General features: G+C 40.9%; 1 long non-coding RNA gene across 5 annotated transcripts in view; it reads right to left on the bottom strand.

Moving 5' to 3' along the window:
- Nucleotides 1-11,612: 11,612 nt before the first annotated feature.
- The window catches only part of LOC147155508 (uncharacterized), a 30,534-nt gene continuing 14,307 nt past the window's right edge, over nt 11,613-27,839 (bottom strand). For 3 of the 5 annotated variants that reach the window (XR_015092030.1, XR_015092031.1, XR_015092032.1), the window contains 2 exons: nt 27,566-27,724; nt 17,715-23,441 (listed from right to left, as the gene is read on the bottom strand). This is a non-coding gene — a long non-coding RNA (uncharacterized LOC147155508). Of the gene's footprint in view, nt 12,576-17,714; nt 23,442-27,565; nt 27,725-27,839 lie in introns of those variants that run through there. The other 2 variants (XR_015092033.1, XR_015092034.1) reach the window with 2 other exon arrangements.

Here is a 27,839-nt window from a genome sequence, read left to right as displayed (position 1 = left end):
CTTCAGTACTGTAGATCTGGTTAGCATTGTTGATAACAGCCCCAAGAAACTCATGGATCATAGGGCGCATCATGAAAACTTTTCCGGATGCCAAGGCCGTTGTCAGAAGTGTTCTGGTTAAAATCAAAACCAGTACAATTCAATGACCAATAGACAAGCTCTGTCTTCTAATGGAGACAACCGGATAAATGGAAGATGGCTGTAATTGTTTTGTTTTATTTGTTTTCGGCCCACACAGACTGTTTCAGTACGATCCGGAGAAATAATTGGACATTTGAAGAGCATAATCTTGTTGAGCAAATTTTTCTATTCCTTCTATGTTTGGCTCCTTTGAATGTAACTGTTTTGCTGATGCCCACATTTAGGGGCCGGGATGTTGGAGCCTATGTATTCATTTTCTTGACATTGTGATCATCATTATTTAATTGAATTATTTTCTTGCCTTTCCAGCTCCTCATCCTCCAGCCATCCTGCTGATTCCAGATTTAAGACAGCTGGTTGGGCTGATGTGGACTCCTTTTGTGGTGTGTTGAAGGACTGAGGAGAGAAACACTAAAACGTCAACCACTAAAACGGTACTACATCAATAGTTCAATAAGTTTTGATTTGCTTTTTTTGTTTTGAAGTCAACCAAGGCGATGTTTTGTGAATACCTTTGTTGATTATGAAAATATCCCCACAAGTGCTTATTGTTTAGTGAGTTGAAAACCTCCTCCCTGGAAGCTACTCTTACGCTTTTGAAATTTTTGTCCCCCCATGAGTTATGTACAGTTGTGTTGGAAAGCAAAACCAGAGAGACGTAGACGAAGAAAATAGAAAACATCCATTCGAACGGATCAAAGACTAGCCAGAATGGCAAAGACTCAACCAATGCTCAGCGCCAGGGAGATCAAAGATTACTTGTGTGTACTGTGACAATTCGAAGACGTCTGTGTGAAGCTAATCTATTAGCAAGAAGCCCACTTAAAGCCCCACTGTTAAAAATAAATAAAAAATAAAGACGTGTAAAGAGGATGCAATTCGCCAAAGACCACATTAACTTGCCTAAAGAGAAATGGAGAAACATTTTGTGGATTTATGAAAGTAAAATGGGTTTTTTTTGGGGTCCAAGGGCCACAGACAGTTTGTCAGACGACCCCCAAACACTGAATTCAAGCCACAGCACACTATGAAGACAGTGAAGCATGTATCATGTTATGGGGATGTTTTTCTTACTATGGTGTCGGGCCTATTTATTGCATACTAGGGATCATGGAGCCGTTTATATAAAACAAAATACTTGAAGCGGTCATGTTACCTAATGTTGAAGAGGAAATGCCCTTGAAATGGGTGTTTCAACAAGACAACGACCCCAAACACACCAGTAAACGAGCAGCATCTTGGTCTTAGACCAACACAATTACAGTTATGGAGTGGCCAGCTCAATCCCCGGACCTTAATCCGATAGAAAACCTATGGGGCGATGTCAAAAGTACTGTTTCTGAGGCAAACCCAAGAAATGCAGAGGAACTGTGAACTGTTTTTAAATCATCCTGGGCTGGGATACCTGTTGATAGGTGCAAGAAGTTGGCCGATTCCATGCAACACTGATGTGAAGCAGTTCTCAGAAACCGTGGTTATACAACACACTCACAGGAATGCTAAATCCAAGAAAATATTGAGTTTATAAAGTAAATATTCAAATCTGTAAAGAAAAATATAGACACTGCAATTTTTTTTATCAGCACAATTTTCCTTTTATCTACCTTTTTCTTAAAAGCAATTCAAAAATTTACAAATGTTTCTTCATGTTTTGATTTAGAATATGTTCCCAATGCATGAAAATAAAAACTATTGGACTACTACTACTAGGATTTTGGCCTTTTTAAACACACTGCTATTATTTTGAACACAGGAGGAGAAGCTAGAGGCGTGGAGGTTTGCCCTGCAAAGGAGGGGAATGAAGGTTAGCCGTAGTAAGATGGAGTATCTGTGTGTGAATGAGAGGGATCTAAGTGGAAAAGTGAAGTTACAGGGAGAAGAGACCAAAAAGATGGAGGAGTTTAAGTATTTAGGGTCAAAAGTCCAGAGCAATGGAGAGTGTGGAAAATAAGTGAAGAAGCGTGTGCAGGCAGGCTGGAACAGGTGAAGAAAAGTGTCAGGTGTGATGTGTGATAGAAGAGTTTCAGCTAAAATGAAAGGAAAGGTTTATAAAATTGTGGTGAGACCAGCACTGTTGTTTGGTCTGGAGACAGTGCCACTAGTCAGGTTTCCATCCAAATGTTTCAAAAATGTTCATGCGAATTTTGTGAAAATGCGCAAAACGGACATGCGACTTATGCCCGTTTCCATCTGCTCTTATTTTGCGAATATGCGAAGCAAGATGACGTTGTAGTAATGGAACTTTGGGATAATGGGGAGTATCAGGTAGGAATGTTGGTTTTGCTGGACTGACTGGAAGTAGTTTGTCTTGTTGGCTTCCTTCTCACATGTAAGTAAAGTGTGTCGTTACATTGAAAGCTGATGTTAATAAAGCCATCTAAAATTGCATTAATGTTTTTTTTCTTTAATTAATAAATTCATAAAAAGAATCGTGTTTCTTCGTCTCCCCAAACATATCTTACTTTATCATCCGCCAATTATTGTGACTACAAACATGCGTGTGACGTAGTATCGGTCAAAACGTGCAACGTATATCTGGTCTTGTAGTCGCTTATTCGGCAAAGCTGTTCCAGCGCCAAAATGTGCATTTTACTTAATACGCTTCAAAAACTACCCCCTCCAAGCGTAAAACATTTTGCGAATTTTGCGACTTTTTTTTATTTTTGGCGTTCGTTTTACGCAATTCTTCAAAATTAGAATAAAAATAGGTGGATGCAAACCCACCTACTGAGGAAAACACAGGAGGCCGAGCTGGAGGTGGCAGAGATGAATATGCTGAGGTTGTCTTTGGGAGTGACTAGGATGGATAGGATCAGGAATGAGTACATCAGAGGGACAGCACATGCTAGAGGCTTTAGCGATAAAGTCAGAGAGGCCAGACTGAGATGGTTTTGACATGTTGAGTGAGTATATTGGCAGAAGAATGCTGAGTTTCCAAATGCCAGGCAGGAGGTCTAGAGGAAGACTAACGAGGAGGTTTATGGATGTAGTTAAAGAGGACATGAAGGTAGTTGGTGTGAGATCAGAGGATGCAGAAGACAGGGTTAGATAGAGGCAACTGATATGCTGTGGCGACCCCTGAAGGGAAAAGCCGAAAAGAAAAGAGGAGCAGCTATTATTTTGAACACAACTGTACTTAAAAAAAAAAAAGGTGAAATAACTGAAAACACGTTTTCATTTTTACCTCTGGTAACTCCTTAAAGATTGTTGGAAACCCCTTTCAGGTCACTACCTTTTGAAGCTCATCGAGAGAATGCCAAGAATGTGCAAAAAGTAATCAGAGAAAAGGGTGGCTATGTATGTACTTATTTGATTATTTCCTCATTCTTTGTATAGCTCCATACATAAATTTTGTATAACATAATTCCATATGTGTTCTTTATTTATCGTCATAGTTTTGATGCCTTCAGTGACAATCTACAATGTAAATAGTCATGAAAATACACAACGTACAAACCTGCAACTTGAGGCAGCTTAAAATCAGCGTCGAGTAGTTGACATCTGTTCTCTTGTTTCATACCAAAGCGCTCTTCCAAGTACTTTGATGCCATTCCTGCAGACATTTTCACACGATAATTCCAACTGTTGATCTCTGTTTGGCTATACGGTGTCAATGTCAATAAACGTGTCACTATGTTTGCGGCTAGCGAGCTATGCTAAGCTTAACTGGGCTGAGAAGCATGAACGCGCAAGTTTATCTGGACAAAATACTTCTTTTTTTTATCCTTTCAAGTATTGATGGACACACTCCGGTCACTGCTAATTCGAGAATAATTATTTTGCACAGCGAGGGTGGTTATGGAAAAAATACAACAAAAATGTGTCAAGGCAGAGCGTGAAGGATGGATGCTGGAATTCGTGGAAGGTGGGAAGTCGGAAAACGCCCAACTGGATTCTCCCAGTTCCAACTTCTGTCATTCGAGGTGAATGTAAACAAATATTGCTCATTCAGATAAATTGTTTCCTGTTATGGTTAATGCAGTCAGTCCAAATGGCGTTGGGTTAGTCAAGGCACTTTTTTCGAATAACTAAATTATTATTTTTCAATTGATAAATATGTTTATAATCGTGTAAATAATATTTTGCCATTCATGGGCTTGTGTATACAGTGGTCACCATTGTCGAGTGACGTCAGATTGATGCTGGTCGTTGATGTCGGGGTACTTTTTTTTCTTCTCGATTTTGCATTTCAGATCTCCAGTTCAAAGGGGCGTTCCTGTGCACACTTTCTGGTATGAAGTCGGAAATGTCAGAATTCCCAATTTCCCCGAATGCAGTAGTAGGATGCCGCCCCCTTGCCGTAGCAAGAAATGAAGCCCCGGCGACCATTTTACGTAGCCGCTCGCTAAGCGCTCCAAACGTGAATACAGTACATAAGTTTCAACGCGCCGTTTTTTGCATTAATTTTTGTCTGAAAAATTCCACAGTGTGGGGCGTATTGTTGTAACAGTAAGTCTGTGATAAGCACTACATTCACATTTAATTGGTGAGAATGTGATGATAAATGTTCTCTTATATATGAAAGTGCTACAGAAATATTAGTTTACTTCATGTTGAACCACACAGAACCATGAAAAATGAAATGAAAGCTAATCCTGGGCAAAATTTTCTGCAAAATGTAAACCAAACCTTGTAAGACACGATTCACGATAATGAGATAAAATACATTGTATGGTCGATGCAAAGTGAAATTCATTCTTTGAGAGGCTCTCATTATTCCATAAAGGGTTTTTGGCATAAATCACGCCATGACAACTCTTTTTAGTTAATACTGAACAGAAGTTGTCAGTAACAGTGGCAAGTCGGCTGTCCTCTGACTTCAGTTGCGAGAGGTCAAGAGTGCGTCCGTGAATGCCAAGCGACAGGAGAAGAAGGTACCCGGAGAAACACACGCGCTTCACCAAGTCTTCCTGTATTGATAGCGGACGTGCAAAAAAATAAAAAATAAATACTTTTTTTAAAAACTCGACTCAGGATGTCCATCATCACATCACTGGACTAAAATATCATTTGTTGAAATTTTATGTCCGCTTATTCGTCTCGGTGCATGTTGAAGATTCTTGCTCGGCCTAGCTTATCTCATTTTGACTTAGCTAGGTAGCCGGTAGCGCATTTTGTGATGAACACATCGCTCAACAAAGATCAACTGTTGTGATGTATGTGAGGATAGTAGAGTGCGAAGAGGAACTTAGAGGCGCAAAACAGGACAACAAGTGACAACGTCAACTACTGGATGCCGTTTTCAGAATGCAGCCATGAAATGTGCTTCACAGAGCAGGTAGGGTCAATTCTTCCTCCCACTTGTTTGAGAAATACTTTTCAACAGTATTCGTGTACACACTTGGACACAAACGTGCTGCATCATAGTGGCATGTCTGTGGCATGGATGATGCACACCTTTTAATTTTTATTTTTAGGTCTACGCTTATTTTTTATATATTTTTCCTGTAAAAAAAAAAAAATCTTTTAAACTACTTGTCAGTAACATTTTATTTTGAAAACCGGTCTTTTATTTTGAAAACCGGATGTTGTTCTCTGTGCCAACGTCCCTTCGCACACACTACCGTAAATCCTAGAAAAAGACAAACAGAAAGGGCGAACTTGAAATGAAGAGCGGTTGGCTTGATTCCGTAAAAAGAAGAGGCGGCTAGCTTCACTGCAGACATGGGCCAGAGAAGCGACGAGGCTCCTCCGGGCTGCAGCTGGCTGGCTGCGACGCTCACAAATTTATTTATTTTACTAACATCATTAAAAATGCATCCACTCGTCTCGTACGTAACATTTAATTAATTAAATTATGTACATCAGCGTTGCTCTAAAACTATTCCCACCCAGCAAAAAATTGTTGGAAAGACGTCACTAGTGTCTGTCGAAAAGATGTCTGAATTTGGGTGAAAAGTGAAAAGGCGTAATTTTCAAGACGTTAACAAGACATCCTTTTACAGGCTAAATTGTGTTGAAAAGTGAACCAAAAGTCTAAATTTGATTGCCAGGACATTTATAAATTATTCATTAATCAAAATTATTACACACTAATAGATATAATTTAATCAAAAAGTCATGACCGAATTTTCACTCAAGAATGACATGAAAGATTTATTGTCAAAATTGCTTTAAATAACAAATAAATCATTTTATAACTTATCATAAATCCATCCATCCATCCATCATCTACCGCTTATCCGGGGTCGGGTCGCGGGGGCAGCAGCTTTAGCAGGGAAACCCAGACTTTCCTCTCCCCAGCCACTTCAGCTAGCTCCTCCGACGGGATCCCTCCGACGAGAGACGTAGTCTCTCCAGCGTGTCCTGGGTCGTCCCCAGGGCCTCCCGCCGGTGGGACATGCCCGGAACACCTCCCAGGGAGGCGTCCAGGAGGCATCCGAACCAGATGGCAGAGCCACCTCAACTGGTTCCTCTCAATGCGGAGGAGTAGCGGCTCGACACTGAGTCCCTCCCGGATGACCGAGCTTCTCACCCTATCTCTAAGGGAGAGCCCGGATACCCTGCGGAGGAAACTCATTTTGGCCGCTTGTATCCGGGAACACGGTCAAACGCCTTCTCCAAGTCCACAAAGCACATGTGGACTGGTTGTGCAAACTCCCATGCACCCTCGAGGACCCTGCCGAGAGTGTAGAGCTGGTCCGCTGTTCCACGGCCGGGACGAAAACCACACTGCTCCTCCTAAATCCGAGATTCGACTTCCCGATGGACCCTCCTCTCCAGCGCCCCTGAATAGACCTTACCAGGGAGGCTGAGGAGTGTGATCCCTCTATAGTTGGAACACACCCTCCGGTCCCCCTTCTTAAAAAGGGGGACCACCACCCCGGTGTGCCAATCCAGAGGCACTGTCCCCGATGTCCACGCGATGTTGTAGAGGCGTGTCAACCACGAAAGCCCCACAACATCCAGAGCCCTTAGGAACTCCGGGCGGATCTCATCCACCCCCGGGGCCCTGCCACCGAGGAACTTTCCAACCACCTCAGTGACTTCGACCCCAGAGATAGTGGAGCCCACCTCAGAGTCCCCCAGACCCTGCTTCCTCAAAGGAAGGCGTGTCGGTGGAATTGAGGAGGTCTTCGAAGTATTCTCCCCACCGATTCATGACGTCCTGAGTCGAGGTCAGCAGCACCCCATCTCCACTATACACAGTGTTAATGGCGCACTGCTTAGCGCTCCTGAGACGCCGGATGTTGGACCAGAATTTCTTCGAAGCCGTCCGGAAGTCGTTTTCCATGGCCTCATCGAACTCCTCCCATGTCCGAGTTTTTGCCTCAGCGACCGCTGAAGCTTGGCCAGCCGGTATCTGTCAGCAGCCTCCGGAGTCCCACAGGCCAAAAAGGCCCAATAAGACTCCTTCTTCAGCTTGATGGCATCCCTTACCACTAGTGTCCACCAGCGGGTTCGAGGATTGCCACTATGACAGGCACTGACCACCTTACGGCCAAAGCTCCGATCGGCCGTGGAACATGGCCCACTCGGACTCAATGTCCCCCGCTTCCTTTGGGACATGAGAGAAGTTCTGCCGGAGGTAGGTGTATAAACTCTTTCTGACAGGTTATTCCGCCAGACGTTCCCAGCAGACCCTCACAATATGTTTGGGTCTGCCAGGTCGGACCAGCATCTTACCCCGCCATCGGAGCCAACACACCACCAGGTGGTGATCAGTTGACAGCTCCGCACCTCTCTTAACCCGAGTGTCCAACACATACGGCCGCAAATCTGATGACACGACTACAAAGTCGATCATCGAACTGCGGCCTAGGGTGTCCTGGTGCTAAGTGCACATATGGACACCCTTGTGTTTGAACATGGTTTTCATTATGGTCAGTCCGTGGCGAGCACAGAAGTCCAATAACAAAACACCGCTCGGGTTCTAATCAGGGGGGCCGTTCCTCCCAATCACGCCCCTCCAGGTCTCACTGTAATTACCCACGTGAGCGTTGAAGTCCCCCAGCAGAACGAGGGAGTCCCCAGGGGGAGCGCTCTCCAGCACACCCTCCAAGGACTCCAGAAAGGGTGGGTACTCTGAGCTGCTGTTCGGTGCATAAGCACAAACAACAGTCAGGTGCACTTGTGCTTGGCGTACAAACGGGTGTATCTCAATTTTTGTGTTAATGCAACTGTTAGGGGACGCCTTTCTGGGCTTTCCGGCGAACACAGCTGCCGCACCTCCAGTGCAACTGTCAACAGAAAGACGACTGCCCTCGGCCTTAGCGGGCGCATCTCAACGCAACGTGAACGCTGCGCCTTTTTCCCTGGTCTGAGGCAGGAAAATAACAGCTTTCAAAGCTAACAACACGGAAGTCAATGAAACCAGTAAGCTATGGCTACTAAATAACCACAAGCGATAGTGTCGTTATTGGCTTCACAAGGTTGACACTAAATAATTAACTAATTAATATCCTAGCTACTAATTTAAGTGCAGTGTTTGAACATATACAATGAGCCATAACGTGTGGTGCTAGTTATCCAAGCACTGTAGCACAATGTTCAATGTTAAATTGCACTGCCTACAGACACGTTTATCTTGACGTACAACCTACGTTACGTACCGAAGAATGCATTCTTAACTGTTCTCTCGTTCGTATTACATTAACACAGTAGTCAACATTACAAGACCCCAAATGTAATACTTACATCTCTTCTCCTGTTATTTTCTTTCTCATTTCTTTCGTCTGTCCAGTCCAATCCACTAACGTCCGCCGAAACAACAGGTGCCGATATTGGCGTTTTGCGCATGCGCCATGTGCGAGGGAGGACCTGTTCAGTGAAGGTGGCTGCTACTGTGCCTGCCAAAATCCTCATTAGTAATATTAAACAAACAACAACAAACTACCATTCGCACTCACATTGTAAAAACAGTTAGAATATTTAATAAATACATACAATAATACATACACACACATGCACACGCGGACACATGCGCGCGCACACACGCACCCACCCACCCACACGCACACACACAAATAAAAAAATAAAAAATATATATTATGACATACGAAGTGGAACCGGAGGGAGAAAAACGGTCCACTAAAAGTATTACAGTGCATATGCTATGGACTGATATGTTATGATAATTAATTATGCAAAAACGTCATGATCGGCTTCAAAGAGGCTATTTGGAAAATTGTTTGAGCTCTCCAGCCTACCAGCAATCCTGTACCCGTTACTCTCACGTTCCATTTCCCATTGTCCCTCTTCTTTAAATCGGATAAATCTTCAACAATTTTAGTAAAGTAAATTTTGACCGCATTGGACAAGCAACTTAATTTTGGGGCTAAATTTTGACCACATTCGATGGGCTAAATACAACCCAATTTTAAACTACTCTTTTTGGGCTAAATTTGGGCCATATTTGACGGGTTATAACACAATCCAGTTTTCAAGGTCCATTTTTGGACTAAATTTGGACCACATTGGTTGGGCTATAATATGACCCAGTTTTCAACTTCTATTTTTGGTCTAAATCAAGTCTAATACGGACGGACCCGATTTAGCCCAAAATGAAACGTCCAAAAGACGTCTGGTTCTGAGTGGGTAATTTTTAAATTCTGATAAACATAGTGTTAAAGCAAGGAGCGACTCCTGTTCTTTTTCAGTGGGTTAAAGATTTAGGCTTAGGCTTAGGTTTTTACATCACATCAACAGTGCGCTCCGCTGAAGTCTACCCGCACCGGATGTTTGGGTTCACTCATACGTCGAATGCGGAAGTGATTTGTGCATATTGACCATTTGCACCGATGTCACGTGATCACGTGACTGCCCTTTGACGGACGGTGGAAGGAAATGATTGTTGAATGGAAGTGGACATGACCCGGAGCGACTTAGTGACTGTTATTTTACAAATGTAAAGTTATTATTGCCCATAGAGCCATGGAATCTATTACTTCAACCGAAGGTCGCCTGTCAGTCGAAGTTGCACATTTCGTCGGGACTCATAGAACGCGACATATACTTAAGTTGGAGATTGCTACGAGATTTTTACTTAAATTGGAGACTGCTAGTTTGAAAACAGCCCCTTACCCTCTGTTGCCTGCTGTTTTTACCAAGTTAATCAAATCGCCGACTTTGCCGGAATTCACAGCGCACGACCTATATCATTATGTAGTGTTAGAAAACGATCCTTATGTTTTCCGCGTGTTCGTAAAATCAGACTGGAGATTGGTGAAACAGGTACTTCGAAGGATTTATTTTACAGAAATTTCTGGACACAGACAATATACAGTCAAATCACTGTCGTTCCTCCTTGTGTGTGTCTCGCCCCTCCCACTTGTAGTCGTTCTTATAGTTTCCGCATAGCAGCCCCCAGAAAACCCCTTCCTCTTCTTCCTTTGCTGCCCTTAAGCCCCGCCCCTCTCCAGTGCCGCTCCTAAGTCCCAGACAGTACTCAATATACATGGACAGATGGCCGATTGATGTGGAAATATAGTAGGTTCAGAAAACCTGGCTCCCTTAAAGCAAATAAAACTTTACAAAGGAATCGATAACAAATTCTCTCCCCCGAAACAGATGGCTAATTACGTGGGAATAAGAAGGAATAATCTTCAAACGTTCCATCACATTATTCAAGTTTTGCTGAGGAAATTAAAGCAGTTATGACTAAATCTAAACAGTTATAACTAAAATCAAAACAGTTATAATTAAATTGAAACAGCAGAATGTCAACAGTAGTCAATGCCGTCTCTTCTCCTTACACCGGGGCTGATTCAAAAGCTTGTCGCTGGCTGAGTCTCTGGGACGAGATGCTACGCTCACACCGGGGGACAATATACCTCGTGACGCAAAGGTAAAACTTGTTTATCATGCTGACTTATTTTTAAATAGTCCATTCTATATTGAAACGCTGTGATGATGTTATGTTATTATGTTTACTAGCATGGAACAAATGACTATCGTAGTGGCAAGCTATGCAGTCATTTCATGAATATGACTCCGGCTCCAGAGTGAAAAACTCCAAGCACAAAGACGAAATCCCCCATAATTAAACTGTCAAATGCACTTAATAATTTTGAAGAAGGTGCATTTTAAAACTAAGCTGTGTGTTCATGCAGTTGGATTGGACGCTAACTATCTGGCTCGTTAATGTGATTTGGAACACGCAATTTGACACCCCTGTTACAATCTTTGTTGGAGTGTATGTTTTCTAGTAAAATGTATGAACATTTATCTACTAATTACAACCTGTATCTAAGGTTTTATTTATTCAGAAATTTCTGGATAGAAATACATGTGTGGCCAAACGCCATGCTCTCCCCATGCGTCTGTCAAGCTCCTCCCACTTGCAGCCGCCATTATAATTTCAGTATCCCAAAAAGCCCCTCCCTTCCTCTTCTTGCCCTGCTGCCCCAAGCCCCCTCCCCTTGCTCTGCCCTCTGAGTCACAAGACAATAACAAATGCTCAATTGCTATGTAAACATTGCCCGGCCACATAACCCCCCCCCCCCCCCCCCAGCTGATCAACCAGGCGGAAACACAGTTTGCACGACATCCTGGCACTTTTTGTAGACATCATAAAACTTTACAAAGGAACTGATTATAACACTTTTTCTCCCCCGAAACAGATGGCTAATTAAGTGATAAAATTTGGAAGGAAGAATCTTCAAACGTTTGGTCACATTATTACACTTATCAATCTTTGCTGAGTAAGTTAAAACAGTTATGACTAAATCTTAACAGTTATAATTAAATTGAAACAGAAGATTCTCTTAAATTCCTCTCTTGGACTCGAAAGACTCCAACAAAACAGATTAAACATTTTAGACGAAATTTCCAGCGGGATCTTCATCGTCGCAAACAGCTGGCGCAACATTAAGCACGGGTTGTGTGAGAAGATTGGACATTATCATTAGAATAAGAAGCAGAAGCACGCATCAATGAAACATCCCTTTAGCAGTGAGAGGAGGTTGTTTAGCAGTGATGTGTCATTAAAAAACAATTTGATTCATTAAAAGATTTTTCAGTGAAATAAGCATATGTGTATTACATGTTGATAGTTAAGAGATGTCCCCCTGCCATGGGGTGCCAGGGAGTTTGTGGAGAATCAATACTTCGTTCAATACGATGTGTTGTGGTTGTGTTCAAGAAAGAGTGTCGCGATGCAGCAGCAGATGGAGATGCGTTCTTTAGCATTGTCAGCTTCTTTCAGGACCCCAGGGTAGACTGCACGAGGTCCTTGGATTGGTCACCGGGATTATTTTGCCTGTAAATGAGACTCAATCTTTGTTGAATGATGTCCTCAATAGGGAAAACTGGACACTGGATCAGTAGACGTGGTTTTCCGGTCGGGTCGTCAGGCGGTCATCAGATGGTGGGATTGCTGAGCCTGAGGCGCATCTGGCGGGCCGTGTAGACGAGATGTGGAAAATTAGTCCCTTCCTATGTGCAGGCAAACTGCACAAGATGTCCTCTCCGTCACCTTGTGGGGTCCAGTCCACCTGGGTGCAGACCATTTTCGTTTAGTCACTTTTAAACATACATATTCACAATCATTTATTTTTGAAGGAACATCGTTTTTTTGTTAGTTGGCAGTTAGTAAATGTTAGTTGTTTAAGTTCTGTAGGTCCTGGAACGTGCGTCTGTTGGATCAGGAAAAGGTATGTTTGTGTGACATTGAAACAGATCCCAGCCTTTGGCTGAGTTTAATGACATTCGCACATTCATTAATACAAAAGGAAGAGCTTGTAGCCAATTCAAATTTGATGAGGCCAATGCTTGTAGCCAATTTTCTTTAGTATTTCTATTTTTCTTTAATCTGTCCTTGGGATTGGGGATAATACACTGAACCAAATGTGCTTTAATCCCAATGCCTTTTCTACAGCTTGTAAATATTTATTTTTGAAATCGGTTTCATTGTCTGATCAAATTTTTTCTAGGAAACCCATGTGATGGTATGTAATGATTAATCAAATGTTTTACCACGGTATTTACTGTTTTAAATTTGCATGAATATGCCTCTAGCCATCTTGAAAAGGAATCCACTATTACCAGCAAACATCTGTATCCTGACACTGTTTTATCATGTCAGTGAAATCCATAAAAAAAATCTTACCCCAGAGCTATCGTCCGGCCGGACCGTGAGCACCCTGGGGAGGTTTATATATATACATACTATTATACCTTTTGCTAACACTGCAGTCCTGCAGTTCATTTTTAATAATTTGTCTCATGAAAGGATGCCACCAGGTGTGTAAATGTCTCAATGTTTCTTCCACACCTAAATGGCATATTCCATGGGCTCCAGAAATTAGATTTTTCAATTGTTTCTGAGATGGAATATATAATATATTTACCTTCATTTCGCCATATGCTTCATTATTGTCTCCTCTTGGACTTACTTTGTTTCTGTCACAGCTTGATGACCTCCTGTGAATTTATCACATTCAGACTCCCTTACAGTCAGTTGGAGTGTAGGTCAATGCCCCGCAACCTTTTTTGCTGTTTGATCTGCTAATTCGTTTCCATTCTTTTAATTCAACATGAACTGTCATGTGTACATATTTTTCCAGTGGAGTTGATGCATACAGACAAACCTGTTGACTTCCTTCTTTCTGACAAATATCAGCTCTGATCTTTTCAAACACATCAAGATATAATCACCAAAGCTGTAGCGGTGGACAGATGTTGTTTTGAAGAGAGGAAAAACAGAGACCTCGTGGCTTGTAGATAAGAAGCTCCAGACGGAGCTATCAGCAAGCCCCCACGCACAACAGGGGGGCAACTCCAATGGAGCCAGCAACTGACGAAGACAGTCGTAAAAGACAACAGCCTTTGAGGCAGGCGATTGTGATGTAAAAGAGATAAAAGCCTTAGCCAGGTCAATGCAATTGAAATGAGTGTGAGCTTTTGCAACTTGAGACCATGCAGAGTGAGGATTTTGGGTCAGAAAAAAATAGGAGTTAAAACGGACACATTAATCTTTTTCAAGTCATAAATTACACAAAACTTTCAAATATCTTTCTTCTCAACGGGGTAAAATAGGCGTGTTATAATCAGAGCCGAAAATTTTACAACACTCCTGCTTTGAGCAAACCATCAATTGTTCCTGAAATGCTAATCATCCTAGCCTCTTTTACAGAGTATTGGGGAACATATAGGTGAGACGTTACAAAGATCAACATCAGTGGGATTCATGGATCACAGTGATGTGGGGAAAAATCTAAAAGTAACCAGCAAAATCGCTGTTGGTTGTTTCACTTCCATGGTGCCAATCCAGAAGCTGGTGCTCTAAAATGAAAGTGGGTAAAAATGTAGTAGACTGAATCCAATAAGCATCAAATGACGGGAAATAGAGCAATTAAGATTGAAATAAATTATGCCAATCATCCTATTTTACATTCACATATGTTGTTTTCAATTTCCTGAAATGCCTTGCTATAGATCTCAACCCCTGATCTGTCATAGAACAGAGTGCAATGCATACAATCAGTTAACATATCATAAGATCTGAGGTTACGAACCCAAGGTGACCAGAGAGCTCAGAAGTGCTCAGCTTTGAGCCAACAACTGGAGTCAATATCTACTCTTTCCCAGTAGATGTTGGCAGTGGCGAATGCCACAGGGCATTGTTCAACAAGCGGGCACTGGGAGGTGGTACTGGATGCATATCAGCAGTTAGGTGTTATCATCCGGAAATTCCAGTATAAGTTCATCAGGGCTGCATTTGATGAGAGGAGATCTCTGCCCAAAAGATTGACTGGACAGTTATGTGCAACCACAAAATAATGCAAACGAGTCTGTGAAAAATCCTTGAACAGTCACTGAGCATGTGGATTCAGGGCCCCATTATTGTAGAAACTGTGCACCAGATAGAGGCAGATACTGTTGGTTTGGCACAGGGGAATGTCATTGCTGCGGCGCGAAGTTTGTTGGCCTCTGCCTCACCACCCAGACGCTGGAGGTCGCTGTCTGCAATCGTGGGCCCGATGACACATGTTGGGCCACCCAGGGGTGCACCTTGACCAATGAATGTACCTGCTTGATACATTATGCACTCGGAAACGACAGAGGGAGATGAGATCACAGCAAGAGAGTTTACTTCCTGCTTTTTCAAAAAAAATTAACTGCACCATAGCAAGTTTTGGGAATGCCCTTCAAAATGGCTGCTGGAAATACTTGAGAATGCAAAGTGGAAACCGTAGGGGCGTATCCCGCTTTCAGATTGTAATCAGTGAGGGCCAGAAAGCAGTGGGCTCCCCATCTGCTTTGGAAGTTAGCATCAGATCTGGAATGACACACTCAGAGAAAAAACAAAGGTTAAATAATTTTCTCGTCTGAGAGCCTAATTATCAGGGAGAAAAAATAAAAATAATAATCATAGTCAAAAACAAAACTTTATAATAAAATATCAAACTATAAAAGCAGACATAATTGTTTAAAAAGAACACGAATATCACCTGCTATTAACATTTGCCCTGTAACAGCTTTCTGAATACACACTCATTTCCATAGCAGAGCAGAGCTATCAGCGGGGTGCCTGAAAACCTGTTTTTCCACTTTCCTATTCGAAAGGTGAGTCCTCAGCACCATTATCACAACATTCTTATCTTTCACACTCACCCTCATTTGGAGACAATGAAAACATTCCACTGTTTTTCCTTTTCTTTTTCGCAGTTCTCATCTAATTATTCAACAATTCTTTCTCTACTTCCCTATCTTTTGCAGGCACATACAAGCGCACACACACACACACACACACACATACGTAACAGGTATACACTAAACAATAACTAGAAAATTCCCATAACAACCACACAATTGACCCTGGTAATTTTATAATAAAGAATAGTCCCTCACACACACACATGCTCACACCCCCTTCCGTTCTCTCTTCACACCTAGAAGTGTGACCATGGTTTGGAAGAATACGTAGGTCAAACCATACAGTATTGCAGTCAAATTCACCCTCCATTACTATATTATTTACTTACTCCCTCATTTATTATTATATTCAAGTCGTATTAACCATTATAATTAATTCAGTGACGTCTCACTTGTGGTACCACAGTCCAATAGGTTATATTAATTCAACAACGTTGCTCATTACCCCACCAAGAAATAAAATAATAATAACAAACAAACACGTAGACGACAAAATGCAAGGACTTATGATCCCTAAAGATTCCAAAACGCGGAACGAGATAGGAACGGGATTGCCATGTGGTTTGTCGAATAAATATATCCGGATCTCCCGATTCCTTCACAGCGGCCGAAACTTCAACTTCTTATCCCAAAAATAAATGCCTCAGAAATGAAAGGACTTACGATCTCTGCAGATTCCGTCACAGAACGAGACGGCCATGTGTTTCCCTCGAACAAATATGTAATACCTCAGAAATGCAAGGGCTTACGGTCCCTCAGATTCAAACAAGAACGGGACTGCCATGTGTTTTCCGTAATTTAATAAGACCACTGCTTCAACCTGTACCCTCATACAGCTCTCATAGCTTCTTCACTCAGCTGCGCGCGATCCAACGTGACGTCACTCCCGTAAACAAAGACAAAATTTACCACGACACAAAACCATCGTGTATAGTTCATTGTCGTGGTAAAAATCAAAATCAAGGACTCCGTGTCCCTGAGCTACCGTAACGGAACGAAACAAACCCGTATTTTAAACACTACTAATACCTGTTCACTCAGATCTCATGTATAATTTAGCCAAAATGTAGTTTTGTTGGAAAACAATCCTTTAAGTTTTCCGCGTGTTCGTAAAGTTGTTTTCAGAATCAGAGTTGAGATCGGTGAATCAGGTTTCCTTCGAAGGTTTTATTTATTCAGAAATTTCTGGACAGAAACACATGTGTGGCCAAACGCCATGCTCTCCCCATGCGTCTGTCAAGCTCCTCCCACTTGCAGCCGCCATTATAATTTCAGTATCCCAAAAAGCCCCTCCCCTTCCTCTTCCTGCCCTGCTGCCCCCAAGCCCCCTCCCAAGTATGATTTCTATTTTGTCTTCCAGCAGGTAATCAATGGCGCACACACATCAGCACCTAGCAACGTGACAGGCAGGACACCAGTACCATATTTGTTAAGTATCACCAATGTTCAAATGGTAACACTGTGAGTAAAAATATTAATTTTAATATCTCACGACAGTGAATATTGGCAGCAAGACGCACCTTGTTCCACAACGCAGCCAGGACGCCTGAAGTTTAATGTTGGTTTGCTGTGGTATGGGTTGTAGATATGTAATTTAATTTATTAATTATATTTATCTCCCAGGATGCTATAGACGTCTCATCCATAATACTGTTGGGACCCAACAGGTTAACAATTGGATTATATGATGACAATGGTGAGAGTGTTTTATTTTTATTTTTTTTAAAGGCAAAATAAAAAAAAGGTAATTTAATTGTCTTTTCTACTCCACACTGTCCACAGCCAGTACTCTACAAGGTAATATTTGTGCAGGGGTGATCGCAAGAGTGATTCAGAAGTGTGTAATTTTATCATCAACAAATATTTGCACTCCAGTGTAGAGATTTTTTTTTTTTTTTACAATGTATCTCGGAGATCTGAAACCAAAAGCTGTGATATAAATAATGGCAGTATTTTTGCAGATGTCAGCTTTCAAAAATAGCCGTGGCTATTATTTAAAAAAAAGAAAAAAAGAAAAAGAAAGATCAAACAGTAAATGTAGATGGCAGAGTTGAGAATTTCTGATGGTATGGCAAAGATGGAATTTAGATGTTTCGCTGTTTTTGTGTGTGTTTATTTTACCCAATAGTGAATCCTGGCTCCAGTGTGATCTCAAGGAGTGGGACGCCTAAAAGTAGGTTTTTATTTGCTGTAACGATGATGTAATTAAAATGTGCAATTTACTTTGTTTTATGATCAACAGGGGATCAAATTCGAAGGCAAAGCACTTTACAAGTTAAAAGTGTGTTGTGTTGTGTAATGAGTTTAACAGTGGTAACAGGTGACTTGTCATGTAATGTAAATATGTTATTTTCCTCTTCGCCCAACAGACTCCAAAACCCCCAGAGTAAATGAGCGCCGGTCTCAAAAACTGTCTGGATGCCACAAGGTACAGATTTAATTACAGTAATCTTGATTATCGAAGTAATCACAACCACCTTGTCTCATCTTTGCATATTGATATTTGATTGGTTGTTTGAATACATTTATGTTAATCCCCTGTCAATTAAAAGCATATATGAAATGCCTATATTGTAATTGCAATCTTCAATAGTGATGTTGCATTTATGACATGCAATTGCCTAATCAAAGGCCAAAAAACCCAGGTAGTCCATGTACATTTTGATCACTTTAAGAATGACTTGTAGGACAAGCACTTTATTTGTAGGCAGAACTACTTCACTTAAAGGTGTATTCAAGGATCTTTTCGAAAAGTAGAAGTCAAACGTCCGTTTGTCACTTTTTAAAAATGCGCACGCCGAAGACCATCCTAACTGCTCTTCTGCTCGTCCGGGGGAAACGCCTCTCAAATGCCAGGAACGTGCAAGCTCATCATCATCATCTTCATCAGTCATAGACGGATGTCCTCTTGCAGCTCTCAGCCATTTTAAAAGTATGCAGTGAGTTCGGTGGAGCTACAACAATGAATGGCTGAATCTGACGCTCAGCTGCTACATGCTACTAACACTCCAAGTGCGCATGCGCAGCTATGAACGAGCATGCACAACATCATTAGGCCAGATTGATTAACGGGATCAAGACTCAATTGTCAAGATGATCCACCCGGAAAACGCAGCCACAAAAGATACTTGAATACAGTATGGTAAAAAGTCAGACAGAATGCCATATACTTTTTGTAACAAGGCAAAGACTTGTTGTAATTGGAAAATTTTAAAAACTTTCAGCAGTGTACAACTGTGCCATGACGGAGGAAAAAAATGAGTTATTTAAAAAGTTTAAACAAATTTAATAAAAAAATGGTAATTTAAGTGAGTAATTAAAGTTATTCTGTTATTTTTATGTCTGTTTGTATTAGAGTTTCAGATGGTAGTTGTGGAGACCCTAATGTCCATCCTTGGATGAGTTAAAGAGCCTCAACTCTTGGAGAGAAATCAAAGCTGAGAAAAGACAGTTGCCCATAAAGACTTTTGACATCATGTCCTGTGAAATTCGAAATTGGTGTTGTTTTTTTCTTCTTTTTCTTTTTGGTTTATGTATCCCAGGTAGGTAGTGTCTGGATTTGTTTTTTTTAAACTATTTTTGTAATTTTGTAGACTTTAAGTCACTTTTCCACCCCAAGTTCAAAACAAAACAAGTGTTTATATTATATTGGTAATATTGTTGTTATTTTAATTTCATTGCAATATGTTTAAAAATGTGTAAAGAAATTAAAAATATATCCGTTCCGTCTTCAATTCCGCTTATCCGGGGTCGGGTCGCGGGGGCAGCAGCTTTAGCAGGGAAGCCCAGACTTCCCTCTCCCCAGCCACAGTCACATAAAAATATATCTTCACATTCAAATGCTTGTGATGGTTGGATTAATGTTTGAAAAACAATGTATTGATTTAGATCTAAGTAGGATAGTTTGGTTAATGCTAACATCAAGAGATGTATTTATATCCAATAAAAATAAATAAAATAAGCATGGCATTAGTGTTACTGAAACCTAATTAAAAGTTCCAAAAACACGTGATGTGAATTGTCATCCTGGAACTATATCAAGATAAGGATCACAGGTTGGTCCCTTTTTTAGACAACCTGATTTAACATTCCATTTTGACAACTTTTTAATATTCTTTAATATTGTTTTGTTGTGAATACTGTCAAGTCCTTTTTTGGTGTGACCGGATGGGATGGAGATGGGGTGCGCCAAGGGAATATTTCACCCAGGGCGCAAATCTAGCCAGAACCGCCTCTGCACGTCTGTCAGCGTGATGCGTCTAATGATTCACAGTACATCTTTTGAGGCTCAATAACTCCCTTCAAGTGAGTGTGATAGGGATTCTGAAAGCCGAAAAGAAAGGATTGTCCTACACGGTAGAATCAAATCACGGTACAATCTTTTGATTGACCATTGAGGTTTCACTTTCCATACATTATAGGAAGTGATTCTCCAAGTCAAGTGCTGTGGCCATTTAGCTCAATGGTTAAAGAGGCTACACGAGCGGATTAAGGTGCCAGTGTATTTTGGGGTTTAGGTTCGAGCCCCGACTGCAACATTGTAAACTCCATGTATTTCATTTATGCACTTAATTTATTACTGCTAAATTGTTTGCACCAGGTGTTTCATTAATGTAGTTAGTTGTTGGGTTTTTCGTTTTTGAAACCAAACTTTCATGCATTGGATTAGACAATTCTGAAAACACCCTTGTGTGTTTTTCACTCAGATTTTCAAATTGACACGTTCACACTATTGACTGTATCTATCCATCCAAATATTTTGAATTTAAATGAAAACAAATATTACAATAGGAAATACAATGACTGATGTATTTGATGTCATCAAATTAGTGTCATTGAGTTTTTTTTATATTCATGAAAAGTTATTTATCATAATTATCTACTTTTATGTATCAAAAAGCTGTGAAAACTGATCATTTATTTATGTTACTGCACTTTTTTTTCTTTTTGTTATATTGTTGATTTTATTTTGTTTAGCCTCTATATGCTTTTAACCAAAGGTGTGGACTCGAGTCATGAATTTGACGACTTGCAAATCGACTTGGACTTTAGCAACAATGACTTGTGACTTCACTCGGACTTTAGCCCTTTAACTTGAAAATACTTCCTTCTTCCACCAAAACAAAAAGAGCAGAACTCGTTACGCGCCCTGCCGCGTCCGCTCCGCCTGGGTCTCTCTGTCCGGCTTCTGGGAACCAAGTGGATGAGCCTATGCAGATTGGCGGGGGTTGCCTGACACCGGAGGAACGTGCATGCCGCCTCAGGACCGGCGCGTGTCCCTACTGTGGGCAGCCTAACCACCGGGTAGTCCTTTGCTGACAACCCAACGTAGTACCAGAATGGGTCATTGCCTAGTCCAAGGCACCCCTGCCTCCAGCCCTAACGAACCACGTGAGTACTGTGATACAGTTTTACCTGATGTCTCGGATGATGATTCCGGCATTAGAAGGCTTGAGTTGGCTGGAGGGGTTTCTTGGGGAACTGCGCGGAACATAGTTGTGGCTTTGGTCAACTGGGGGGCTGACGACAATTTTGTCGACCCCCGTTGTGCTCAAAGCTTTAGGCTAAGAGCCTATTCCGTTACCCAAGGAACAAATCGTGTATAATTTGGACGGAACCCTTCTGGGGGTTGTTACTTGCCCTGGCTTAAAATTCACAACCCAGACATTAATTGGACGGTGTCGATTTTGGAGAATTGGAGTGTTTTCTGTCATGGGCAATGCTCATGCTCTGCTAAGGGGGGCCACGTCTCCCTCATTAAGACAGTGTCTTCCAGCTCCCTGAACCCTCCGGGACCTCCTCCACGCATCGTCGACGGAGATCCTGTCTACATCGTCCAAAGCATCTTGGATTCGAGAAAGCGGGGCAGGGGTGTGCAGTATCTCGTCGACTGGGAGGGTTATGGGCCTGAGGAGCGGCAATGGATTCCCCACTCCTGGATCTGTCTCTCATCCATGCCTTCCATGCCACTCATCCCTCAAAACCAGGTGGTCCGCCAGGGGGCGTCCGTTAAGACTTGCAAAACAATGACTTACAATAACTGCTTTTAACCTCCCTGGCGTCTTCTGTGTTTGATTTGTTTGTATTGTGTACAGTATTTTGTCAGGGTTATTCTCAAATCTTTCTCAAATCATGCAACTCCGTGAGACAGGAATCAAGGACCACACCCAAGTTTCTTTCTGCAGAAAGGAGGAAGTGGATGCTCTCAGCACTAAAGGACTTCCTGCCTCCACCTACTTGTTCTGCGTATGTATTCACAAGTTCAGAGGGCGGAACAAATTGTGGTACTAAACTCATGATAAAAAACATGCATCTGGTGTGTGTGTGTGTGTGTGTGTGTGTGTGTGTGTGTGTGTGTGTGTGTGTGTGTGTGTAGCATATCAATTGCAGCAAATAGTAAAGTGCTTATTATACAATGTTTCCAACGTTCCCCCCCTAATTATCAAACAAATAGCACATTTAAACATCATATTGTCAAACTTCAAAATAATTTCTTAATAAAAATTAATGGAATGTGTACTCATTTTGTTCCTTTCACTTAAACCATTGATGTCATCCAAATCCTCATCATATTGTTCTGTTAATTTGGAATAATTTTCTTCATTTTGTTTTCAATATACATATGTCCAGCTATCAGACCCGTGTTTCAATTATTGTTATTGCTAATTAAAATATTATACAACATCCTTGAATTCTGAGTATCACCTCCAAAATTATTTAAACATACCGATACAATGTATTTGTTAAACAGACTAATACAATATTCCTATCATAAAGCATAACATAATATATATATTTTTTAAACACAAATCAAAGTCTTCTGTCAACATTATCAATACCACATAGAGCATGACGTAACATTCTCTTTTCATCAAAAAACATATTAAAGGAATAATCATCAATACAACAAGTGTTGTCCATAAAGTGCAATCAGTGTGTTGTCGCACGTTCCTTTCAAGTCCCGATTTCCTCGCTAAGTTGCAGGTAGAAATCATCAGATTTTTTCATTTCGATTTTTTCTTGTCTTTTCAAGAGGGAGAGGTTACCAGCACATAACCTCTATATTTGTCAGTCAGCAACATGTGTTCTTTTCCTGTACTTGATCCATCGAGTGTGTATGTAATACCCAGTGTTCGTGCTCCAGTAAGCATTGTCCAGTGTTTTCGCTCTAATGTGTGTGTATTTTCCAATGTTTGTAATTCAGTGTGTCCATTGTTTCCTTACATATTGTGCCAGCTGTCTCTCTTCCCCCTCAAGATGGCCCCAAAAACAAAAAATAAAAACAAAAGACAGCTTCGAATGAGTCCGATCGAATCTTACCCTTTCGTTCGATTCAGAAGAGGGACTTGTTGTCTTCCAACACTTCCTGCACAATTGACAGCCCCTGGACTTCACAGCGGTTGAGGAACCTTGTGGGGGAGCGTGCTCCCATCCTCCTCACTGACTGACTTGGTCAGGTCCACAGCTAGACAAGCTGCTTGTCTTTCCCCTCTTTGACCTTGATTCGGTCAGGCTTCGCTCCTCAACCAGACAAGCTGATAGTCAATGGTACCTGTTTTGTGGCGTGCGATGGGTGAATCCAGCAGGATCGTTCAGCGATCTTCACCGCCTTCGGGGTCGTCAACAACCCTTACAAGGACCTTCCCACCTTGGGATGGACTTTTGATCAAAACAGTCACTACCCTGATGGGAGGTTGGCCTTCCTGCAAAGGCAGAGAAACGTCTGGCATTTGATTTAACATTTTCACTTCCTTGCCATTTGACAATCTCCTCATATAGTCACTTAAATCAATGTCTTTCATCTAATCGGCTTAACAGGTTATTTACAATAGGCACATTAAATAGTCTATCACACAAAATTCCAAGCAGGCTAAACCGTGTTCCTTTTATAATTCTCATATACATTTTAACTAAATCCAAACTATCCAACCATAATCTTCATACCTCGGTCATGTATTTATTTTTATTTTTTCTAATGTGACTTACAAAGTGACTTTCATTCATTACTCCAAATAACTAATATGCTATATAGAGAGGTATATGATACTGGCTTAAGTTCTACTTCATGTTTTCTAAACAAAACTGAGGTCGTAACCATATAAGCAATCAACTGTCTGTTCAAATGGCTTTTTTCTTATTTTTTTCTTTTTTTTCTGGAGAAAATGGCTTTCAAATATTTTAATAAAGCCAATACCGCCATTGTTCAATTTAATTCACAAACTGCATTTTTCACATTCATCTATCAATTAAAATTCATCAGACATTGTTATCGGTGTGTGAATTCAATTTCATAAGTGGCATTGTTATCTTAGCGTAATTAGCGCCCCAAAACTCATGCACTAATTGCACAGCCCCAAAATCAACCCGTGGGTGTTATTTTATTTTAAAATAGCATAATCAAAAACATCAAAGAGCTCACAACAGGTCACAATACCACCCATGGGTTTAAAATATTATTTTGTGTTTTTGTTTCGAATCTTAGGGCCGACAAGATTGCTTCTTTTCTCGTTGGGTCTCCATAATAACCACTTTACAGTCAAAACATAACCTAAATATTTGTTACGTTTGATGTATATTCTATGTATAGGTATTTACCCCATATTTACTCTTGCTAAGTTTGTGAAGCATTTATTTTGTGAAGGGGAGTATGACCCATGCTCCTGTCATCTTCCTTGACAAGAACAAGCTGTGGTCTTATTGCAGGATGGCGACTGGATTGTTTTACAATTGAGGCTTAACCTTAAAACATGTCTGCAGTGCTATCTAAATCCAATAAAAGTCGGAGAGCTGCGAGTTTGTGTTCAGAGTGGAAAGGAGATGTGAGCTCTCTTGTCTGCTCTTCTTGGTGAGTAAAAAATATATAAATCTTGTCTTCCGTTCTGATTGTTGTTTATTAAATGTTCCAGGTTGCCTAAACCTGACATTAACACACCCATGTTTTACAAAAGTAAAATATAACCTTATTTCAAACATTCTCCATTTATATATTTATATATATATATATATATATATATATATATATATTTTTTTTTATATATATATATTTATATATATTATATAGATAGATATAGATTTTTCCACAACAACTTTCTTTGACATGGGCCCAAAGAAAGACAGCAGTGCCAGTGGCAGAAAAGAAAAACGTACAGTGTTATGAACCATAGTGGATTTAGGAAGGAGATTATCTCGTCGTTGTAACTACTTCCGTAAATACTGGCACAAGGACCCCTCTTAGCTGTTCAACAACATGCCTGATGCTAAACAGCGCACAAGGACCGCTTGGTAGTCTAACAATATGCCCAATGTTAAATACACTAACTCAGCACTGAACTAAAGCATGCATTTATTAACATAGCATTTTTCATCCACTGAGGCCATCACACCACAAGAAAAAAAAGGTTAAAGTATTTTTTATTGTTTAAATACTGTAGAGGGTGTGTTTTTTTTACATAAATAGAAATTAAAATAGGAATTTGCTGTTTTTGGAGCTTGGGAAGAGATTAATTACATTTACATTATTTCTTATAGGAATTTTTTTTCCGAAGGTTGAACAATTCGGTCTTTGAACACTTCACAGGAACGAATTGTGTACAGGTACCACTGTATGTATGTATGTATGTATGTATATATATATTATAGGGGTGTGCCATCTAAGGCACTCCACGATTCGATTCAATTACCATTCAGGGTGCTACGATTTGATTATTGAACGACTATCACGATACTAATGATTATCACGATTGTCACGATTATCGATTATCATCTTTTTTTTCCCCTTCTTAGGATTTTTTTCTTACTTTGTAGCTACTTCATATTTTTAAGGTATATTTGTCAGTATTCATTAATTAAAGTAGCCAAACAAATTTATGCCCATTACTTTACCTGTAACGAATGTTGCCCGTCACCCTTAATTTTTATTTATTTGCCTTTTTAAACGCTTCCCCCTGGGGGATGTGTGTGCAAGCCTAAACCCTGTGCGTTCTCAAACCAACCAGAGACAGTTCAAAAAGGAAAAACTCTTTGAATTTCCCTCCAGCATGGACTGGATTTCGTTTTTACAACCCACAGGAAACACATAATACAGCGCTTACATATACCTCAAAGCCTGTTTAGCAAGCAAACTAGCGATAAGACTGCTTATCAGTCCCCAGACCATCTTTTATTGTCTGGTCTATCCACAGGAATCAGCCATGTGTTTTTCCTCTTTGCTCTTCTCCTCTTCCCTTCTCGACCATCACAAGAGACACGAGAGAGCGACCACGTGGCTTCCTTCTTTGAGCTCCGGACTTGAGTCACGCCCCAAAGCACGCATCAAGCAAGTACTCGCAACCACACTGCACGTCCCAAAACGCGCGTGTCTGTTCCTGCCGAGAGCCGACCCACCTACCTTCCGCTCTCTGAATCACGCAGTGTCCCGCGGACCCGCTTCCATGACGGCTGTTAGGCACTGAGCCACTGCGCGCCAGCGACCCATTTCTGCTCCAGCCGTTCGCCCGAGACGCCCCGCAACGCCCAAACCAACTGACTGCGGCCTCTCAATCGCGCAAGCACATCGCCACCAACCGGAGACCTGTAGCGGCCTCTCAGTCGTGCGCCCATCACCATCAGCCAGAGACTCCTGTGCAGCATTCCAGCTGCGCGTGCGCCAACCGCCCAGATTGCCTCCAAGGAGTTTTCTTTAACTAAAGATCGAAGCTCGCCGAGTCCCTTTCTCTCCCGTGCACCTGAACCAGTCCGTAAGTGCGCCTTTATTGCAATCAGACCATATACCACTGGCGCCACACTTTTATTCAAATATAAAAGGATTGACAGGTCAAAACGCTTCCATCTCTATTCCCCATCTACCTTTTTCATTACTTTTTTTTTATCTTAGTTAGTTAGGTTACATGTTTTCTTTTTTCCTTTGATTCATATTTTTTATTCCGTTTCATTAATAGGTTAGTTAGACTGTGACTGATATATGTGTGTTTACTAAACAAATTTGTTATCTAGAAATTAAATTTCTGCCAAATCATTTGTGTTTACTGAGTGGATTAGTAATGATCTTATTAAAGCAAAGAACTCCATGATTAACTAAAGTAGCAACTTCAGATTATGAATACTTGATAATAGGATTTGTATTGTTTATTTTGCTCCTACAAACAAGCAAAGTCAATGTGGTGCTCCCAGAGGTTGCTGAGGAAATGACAACTCAGTAACCTCAGTAAATGTCTCAATCGCCATTACGGCAACCCAAATAATCGCTACACACCAAATGATCAGGAATGATGTAAACATGCCCATACAACACAAAGCTGCCCTTAAATTAAGATGTTCTTTTTCACAAGAAGGTGCAAAAACAATTGTTTCAAAGGCAGTACAAAAAATAGATTTCTCTATTACAATAAAATAACATTTACTCTGGTGGAGTGAATTCCACATTTTCTGGAAATAATTAAACATAAAGTGCCTTTAGAAATAAATAAGACTTCTTTTAACCCAAATACTTAGTGTTTTCACAGATTTCTCTACTTTTACAAAAAAAACCTTTCCCTTATTCAGCGAATGTAGTTTGAACCAACACAAGATAGCTTATTCAGTAATAATATAAAGACTTCCAAACAAAATCTTCAGTGGGAAGCATAAATCCAGCAGCAGTTTGCCATCCACAATCAAAACAGCTTTAAAACAATGTTCTACAACATCAACTGTTTTCTTAACATTGTAATGTAAGTGCAACATGGAGGCAAATCATCACCTACTAATCATCATCATTGCCATCTTCACTATCACTATTGCTGTCGTCAGTCTCGGTAACTCTTTCAATTTTAAACAGCTTGATTCATACTTTGATCAGAGAAGGCTGGCCCCAACAGAATATCCAGCGAGACGATGATGAAGCCCTTCTTTTGGCAGCAGACTTTGGTTTGGCTCCTCCTCACTGGTTGCTGAGCTGGCTTTGTTGTGGTCGTGGTGCGTATCCCCTTTTACCTCCACCTCTTGCTGGCTGTATTACACAATGGTAAAAACAAACAAACACACAAAACAGAAAACCCCCAGTTTTATTGAAATCACAATTACAATATTTCAAAACCACATATGACAAAACAAATGTACTTATT

The sequence above is a fragment of the Leptonotus elevatus genome, chromosome 21 (assembly GCF_054856555.1).
Source record: "Leptonotus elevatus isolate MCC_2025b chromosome 21, RoL_Lele_1.0, whole genome shotgun sequence".
NCBI lineage: Eukaryota > Metazoa > Chordata > Actinopteri > Syngnathiformes > Syngnathidae > Leptonotus > Leptonotus elevatus.
Note: the sequence above shows the minus strand (reverse complement) of the source record. Positions and strands in the feature narration are given on the sequence as shown.